Genomic DNA, 7,842 nt, shown 5'->3' on the forward strand with positions numbered 1-7,842 from the left:
CATACTGCAGAAACGCCAACACGAAAATCGAATTTACTGAAAAAGTCACATCAGGGATCCTCAGTATATCGGGAATTATATTTTAGATCTATTTTCATTGCTATTTTTCTAATAGTCAATATCCTAACTTTATCTTTAACGTGTAAAACACTATTGGTCCACAAAGACACTGTGTGTATGTTTCTGGGGAGGGTTTACTCCGAACCAGACAATCCAGTGATAAGTGTCAATAACAGCTAGGTCTATCTTTGCTTCAACAATTATCTAACCATGAATGTTAATGTTAAAAAGTTGTGATACACGTAACAAAAGCTGCATGATTCGTGTACATGATATGTGTAAATGTGTTGCAAACATAAAGTTTCAGAATCGATGCTATTGCTGCAAGCCCAAAACCAGTCATTGAAACAGTCACCCTTTAGAAAGCAAGTTTTCTAAAATGCCCCGGTTTTCTGTCCAGACTGAGATTTGACTTCTGCCACTGCTAGCTGAGTCACTGCCGAAGTTCTCAAGATGAGAGGACAAAGGTAATGACGGCATGTTTACATATCTGACGTCACTGGCTTCAGGCCGCCTGTCGAGGGTCAGTTATGCCAGAGACAGATTTTCATGTCTTGTCCAACTGGCCAGAATATGCTGAGATTAAGTTTACTAAGACTGATACCATGGTTAGACTAACATCAAGTCTCTGACATTGCTGCACTCAGCAATACTCCAGCTATGATTATGTCGGCGGTCTGTAAATAATCGAGTCTGCACCAGACAATCCAGTGATCAACAGAATGAGCATCGATCTGCTCAAATGGGAACCAAGTTCGCGAGCCTGACCACTCGGTCCTGTTAGTCGCCTCCTACCCCAAGTAGTCTCCTTTTATGGCAAGCATGGATTGCTAAAGGCCTATCCTAACCTGGATCTTCACGGGTCGGGAGGATGGGTCACCTTATGGGGATCTGCCGTCTGGGGGAGGTTGTGTCACCTGGGTGTATCTACATGGGTCACCTTATGGAGTTCTGTCGTCTGGGGAGGGTGTGTCACCTGGGGGTCTGTCATCTGTATGAGAGTGTTTCTCCTGTGGGTACCTACATGGCTTATTCTACCCCGAACCTCATATGTGTATAAGAGTGGCAACATTTTATTCATTCAATATAAGAAGAGCCCAATGACTTTCCTTATCTAGACTTGTTACAGCACATATTCCAACCACTGCACTAGTTCAGGGTCTTTATGCACACCAGACTATACCGGGGAAGTGATTTTCATAAACATTGCCGATATAATAACATATTATTGAATCTATTGCGTGAATACCATTCCATAAGTTATATATTTAAATGATGAACACCTTATATGTTTTACAATATTATGTTAATGGGCGATCTTTTTGTTGCGAGGGGCGAAAACTCTCCTTTTAAAATGATACTAGCGACGGTCCAACTTCTCGCATCCGGTCTGGTCAATGTGCGCTGCGACAACTTGCTACATGAAAAGACAGAACCCAGCTTCCGCGTTGCCGTGTTCACGTTAACTGAAATAAATTATCGTTTATGACGAAAAGCCATTAACTGACGCATGTTTTGGTTTCATTTTTAGTTTAGAAATTCATCCGTTGTTTAATTTCTAAATGCAGTACGAATTGACACGATAGAAGATAACAGGGAAAACGCCATGAAAAGTCGGTATATTCGTTGGTTTCACATTAATTTGAGACACGCTGTGCACATGAGCAGAGCGTGTAAAAATATCTACTGGTCAATTCCGCTTTGGGCGTACGTTTACCGATAGAGTAAACGAAAAGAAAACGAAAAATCAAACCGAATACATAGTTTTATTTCTATTACAACTTATTTTTATACCTGTATGTACAAAAGACCGGGAGTAGAGAAATAAATAGCTTCATTTATGCCAATAAGTTCTTGTATAAACACATCTCGCCACCACCGTTCTTCCCGCACATCCCCTTCTCACAACTATCAAAACACACATTTCGGTTGCAGCTGCAACCAAATTAGCACATCATACCTGAAAAGCATATGTAAATTGATATATTTAGTCAGCTATGAACAGTTGTCACTTGTAAATAATTATTATTTAATCTAATGGTAGTTTTGCTTTTTCTGTGTCTGAAGTAGTATATTTAATAAATTAATATTTTGATATTATTTCCTTTATTAAAACGTAAGAAAAACAAAACATGTTAATCTATACCCTTAATGGATGATAATTGAAATGCAGTCATTGTAGAAATCTGCAATATCTTTATGCATTATTTAGCTACATAGTGAATTTATATTTCATGGATCACAAACCGTTACAGACATAAAAAAGTAGATTTTAGTTATGTCCATTTGAAAGTTGGCTACATGTAGGCGATGCTTGACGTAATTCGTCCGCTATTGTTATTTTACAATCACTTGACCATTGTTTCTCACTTTCCTCTGTACCTGCTAAATATCTCTCTTGTCCAAAATCTTAATCCCATCATGAACGACCCGATGAAATTTACATGAAAAGACTTTCAGTGTTTCACATTTCGCGCACCGCATCACCTCCTCGCCGTTGTAAATTCCATGAATGCAGCCATATCAGCCGCAATACTAAAATGATTTGAGCACATATACATTGAAATTACACTGCCGTTTTAAATGTGTGATACTGAGACATCTTGTGCCAGACTTAAATAACCGATTCCAAAACGTCAACAAAACGACAAAATATGATCTGAAAACGATCAGCTGATTCCACCGCCTAGCTTCGAACTGCCATTTCGCGATTCATACTCGCAAAGTAAGCTGTCATGCCTATCCCAGGTGTATCACAGACTCATGGAATAAATATTTTAGGATATTACACTTGATATATCATCGTAAAGGGGAAAAGATATTCTGTCCATGCACCGGCGTGAACGTTACCGATGAAGGTGAAGGCTATACTGGTTAACAGTCTCTAAGTTTGATGGGTAACACGTGCGGCTCACATCGCGCATACGACATGCGCTGTCAGTTTAAGGTTGGACCGTCCAGATCAGCGCACCTAGCGGATTAGTGAGGGAAGATAAATTAAAAAAGATCGCTCATTGTGCTGTGTAACCCTGACAGGCACTGAAAGTGAAAAGGATTAATGCATTTTTTCATTGCTGATAAACATCTTTTTCTTTAAAAAAGCACATATATTCTATACAAAATAAACGATAAGTGACTGTCACCCCGATTCGTCCAATTAGAATATATATTAATGGAAACACAGAGACAGAAACGAAGAGTAATATTTTTTTCATATGTGGTACTCATGCCGTCTATCACGACCTTGACCTTTCTTGAAAAAAGAAAATGGCGGCAAGGAAGAGCGTGCTGGAAATGATCGCGTCGAGTTTTGAAGTTTATGGACAAATTGCGATTTGTCATGAGATATCCTAGTAAGATGTGGATGCATAAGGTAGTGTTTTAACTGTTTATACCTTTCAGATATATTTATTTATGTTCTGATTACGTTGTAGAGAGATATGGCATGCGACTGCGCCATCATCCACTGTTGCCAGTGTTGAGCGAGGCAGGGACAAACGTCAGCAGGCGATTGATCTCAACTCCTCTCGCGAAAGAGCTGTGTTAGTTATTATTATGACAGCTAAATCTGAAGTATCAAAAGTGTTTCATACATACATTGTGAGTGTATTCGATGTGAATTCTGTTATTTGTTTACATTTGAACTTGAACAATATCGCGGGAAGAAATTCCAAAAAGCTGAAACTCAGATGATCGCGCAGACCAAAATGTGTGCGGTTTTTCATGTGGTCTGTTTCCAAGGTATCTTTTGTTTAACATGGCGAGCATGCAACAGTGATGCATCGCCCACCGTTTAAGATAATTTGACTTAGTTGGTAGGTATGATATTTTTGACAGCAATCATTGTCGCAGTAAAATTTACAAAAAAAATGACATATCCAGATTAAATGATCATTTGGGTTGGAATGATTACATGTTAAACTTTTCAGACCTATTAGTTAACCTTATTTTATATCCTTTAGGGAACCTCATGTGTCTAATTGTCCAACATTTTATTATTTTTAATTTCCTTTGGTAAATGCTGTGAAAATTGGGACTTTCATCTGCAATTTGTTGCAGACCTGGGGTTCAGAACAGGTCTGAACATCAGCATTCAGTATTGTTATGATTGTTGACAATGTAAAAATGTTAAGCAGTGTTTGAAAATAAGGGGACAGTAGAGTCCTCAGGTTATGGGTGAAATGACTGCCAAGTGAGTAGTTAGGTAAGGTACCTTGAGATGGTTATCGAAGCGAATCACAAGCTTAGGTTATTATTTTGCATATACCACTAGGTCAAAACAAAAATACCTGTCTTAGTTGAGAGTCATCATTATTAAGGACAATGTGCAGATGTACTAATATGTTCTTGTTTTAAAAGTTGAGTGGTTCTGTATTTATTTATTAAAGATGTTTCCAATAAAACATTGAGATAGAGGCATGTTTTTGGCAAACTTGATATGCTAAGGGAAATGTTCTTCTTGAGGTGCGATACCAGGAATAAGGTGAAGTAAAGTTAAGCATTGTTCCAGTATCACCCGGAGAGATGGTTAGATAACCACCCCAGGGGCTTATGGTTAGTATTTCACATATGCCACAAGGTCTAAAGCATACCTGTTTTAATTGAATTATTGTATATTGTTATAACCATGATTATATATATTATTCTACGATGATATTACCCTCAGTAACTCGAAACTAACAACTGAACTGTTAATACCATACATCAAGAAGGATTTCCTATATCTACAACACAGAACACAAAAAACCCCAGAAAATATGCTTTTGGCATATTTTGTTCCGAATTTCTAATTTTGTGCGCAAAATTTGACATATACTGTAAGTAATGACAAGTGAATACTATCTATTAAACATGCAATAATAAAGAATGACTGTTTCCTACATACAATGCAATGTATGGAAAATATGCTGTTGGTAAAAGTTTTAGTGAAATGTTTATTTTGTATTGTTGAGTACAGATATTTTACATGTTGATTATTTTTCTAAAACTAACAGACAAGAGATGACAGACCCCCAGGTGACCACCATTCACCCAGATGACAGACCCTCTAGGTGAAAACAGTTCCCTCAGATGACAGATCCCATAGGTAACCACTGTCCCCTTAGGTAAACATTTTGTCCCCAGGTGACAGACCCCCATAAGGCGACCCATGTAGATACCCCCAGGTGACATACTCTTCCCCAGGAAACAGACCTGCATAAGGTGATACACTCTGCTCCAGGTGGCTCACCTTCCCCCAGGTGACATACCCTTCCCGAGGTGACAGACCCCCATAAGGTGATACACTCTGCTCCAAGTGATAGACCCCCCTAAGCTGACCCATGTAGATACCCCCAGGTGACAGACCCCATAAGGTGATCCATGTAGATAACCCAGGTGACAATATTCACAGCAATATTCCAGCTATGTGGCAGCAGTCTGTAAATAATCAAGTCTGGACCAAACAGTCCATTGACCAATGACATGAGCATCGATCTGCGCAATTGGGAACCGATGACATGTGTCAAGAAAGTTAGCGAGTCTGACCACCTGATCCCGTTAGCCGCCTCTTATGACAAACATAGTCGCCTTTTAGGGCAAACATGGGTTGCTGAAGGCCTGTTCCACCCCGGGACTTTCATGGATCTCCTGATTATAGACCCTCCCAAATATCACAGCCTCCCACAGACAGCAGACCCCAATAAGGTGACCCATGTAGATAACCCAAGGCGACACACCCTCCCCCAGACAGCAGACCCTGAGGTGACCCATGAGGGTTCATTGTGTGTATATGGAGATGATCTGTTTGATGGGCATTTTAGAAATATGCTGAATAATATGAAAGAAAGATTCTTATTTTTATTGTGTATGATGCTACATTTTGGTATAGATTCATACACCGTTGTCAAGCAAGAGTGATAACGGTATAAGAATCCGTACCAAAACGTCGCATCATATACAGTAGAAGAAGGTGTCATCCATAAAGGATGTATATATATAGAAACTGGGAATCTTAGTTTGCACCGGTTTCCGTCTCATTAAGTCATCTTAGAAAAATGGATGCAGTTTGTTCGCAACCCACAGACGTAATAACATGTCATGTGTTCAAGTATCACACCTGCCTGTCTCTGTAATTACATAATGAGACAGAGAAAGAACTCAGTGCACAAATCGATGTATTTGTTTATGGTGTATAGCCTCACAGGTGTTAGTTTGAAGTTGTATGTGGTCAAGGGTTGAAGTTGTGTATTGCATTTTGTCATTAGCAGACAGGCAGACAGACACGTGGAGTGGAGCAATCTTTAATGACTGTCCGTAATTTATGGTGTGGGTGTGTGTGGGGGAGGTTGATGATGATTATTATGGAGTTACATGTTCAATGTGAATGACTACCCCCAGCACCCCCGTGCCTCCCTAGAATAATATAAGTGACCCCACCCCCACCACCCTCCATAGCCATCAATTTTAAAGTCCCTTTGCAATGAAAACAGTATTTCCAATGCTACGCTTTCTTGAAAACTTGGTTTGCAACTAAGTATTGGACCATTTTTTACTTTTATTACTGCAGACCCAAGATGCTTGTAATCACAAGAAATATCCCTACACACATCAGTTACTGTGTTTTTATGAGTCACCTTTCTAGTTCAAGCTGCGTGAACCTAATCCCTGCACATGCATCATGTGTGCACCACAGCACAGCTATTGAAACCACTTTTCATGCCAGGGCTGTGGTGAAGTTAGGGGATATTTCGTTTGAATTTGAATTTTTGAGAATTTTCTTACTGTAAATCAAGGTAAAGGTGTCAGAATCTGCTAAGTTGTGTAGAAGATATTTATTCCCGGTATTGTGTTTTGAGATATGAAAATGGACTCAGTCCATGAGTGTTTGCCTTTTGCGGAGCAAGGCTCTTATTCTTGAGGCGTTCGTAGCCCCAAGAATTCTTAACTTTGATCGTAGCCAGTGTGTTATGAATGGGCATAGGAAGTTTGTTGGGCTATGAACATTTGGAGAATAGCTAGCCTGATCTTTAAAACCGATCCAATATTTTCTTACCAACGTTGGCACATAGATTGGTCAGGTGGTGTACTGGTGCATTTTGGTAGATTGGGCTTTCTGAATTGAATATTTTGGGTGTTTCCATGGCAACAAATTTGCCTTTGACTCCAGTTGGTTGTATTCCTCTTTTCTGGAGCAGAACCTGTAAACTGTTCATTGTTTCTTTACCAAATTTCAAACTTACACATATCTAATGGTGAACTAGTGCCTTTTGGTAGTTTCAGAATTCTGATTGAAATAATGTTTATGTTTCTATGGCAAAAGTTTTGGCTTAAGCTGAAGTTGGTGGTATTGCTCCTTTATGGAGCAGAACTTATAAACCTTCACTACTCTCTGCCCACTTTCCTATATACATGTCAAAATAGTTGACTTAATCATAGCTTGTAGACATATTCATGAAGAGTATTTTGCCATCGTGGGAATATTGATGACTTTGTTCTCTTCTTTGAAAATGTATGGATATTCATAGAGTATATCCCACTAATGACAGAGGCACAGAGTTAATAGTCTGAAGCGATTAATTTGTGAAATGAATACTCTAACTATTCTTGTATTCTCTGTATTGTCTAAAACTTAACATGAATTATTCGGGCCAGTAACGTGTCTGAAGGGCCAGTGACACTCTTGGGTCACCAGCCTGACTGGCTACAGCGTCCAGTCTCCAGATACATACTGGCATGGATAAATTTGCATAAGTTCCAGTTAATGCTGTAGAAATGGTCAAGTGGTAAAGGAAACTGTACAAT

This window comes from Haliotis asinina, chromosome 4, assembly GCF_037392515.1.
Source record: "Haliotis asinina isolate JCU_RB_2024 chromosome 4, JCU_Hal_asi_v2, whole genome shotgun sequence".
NCBI lineage: Eukaryota > Metazoa > Mollusca > Gastropoda > Lepetellida > Haliotidae > Haliotis > Haliotis asinina.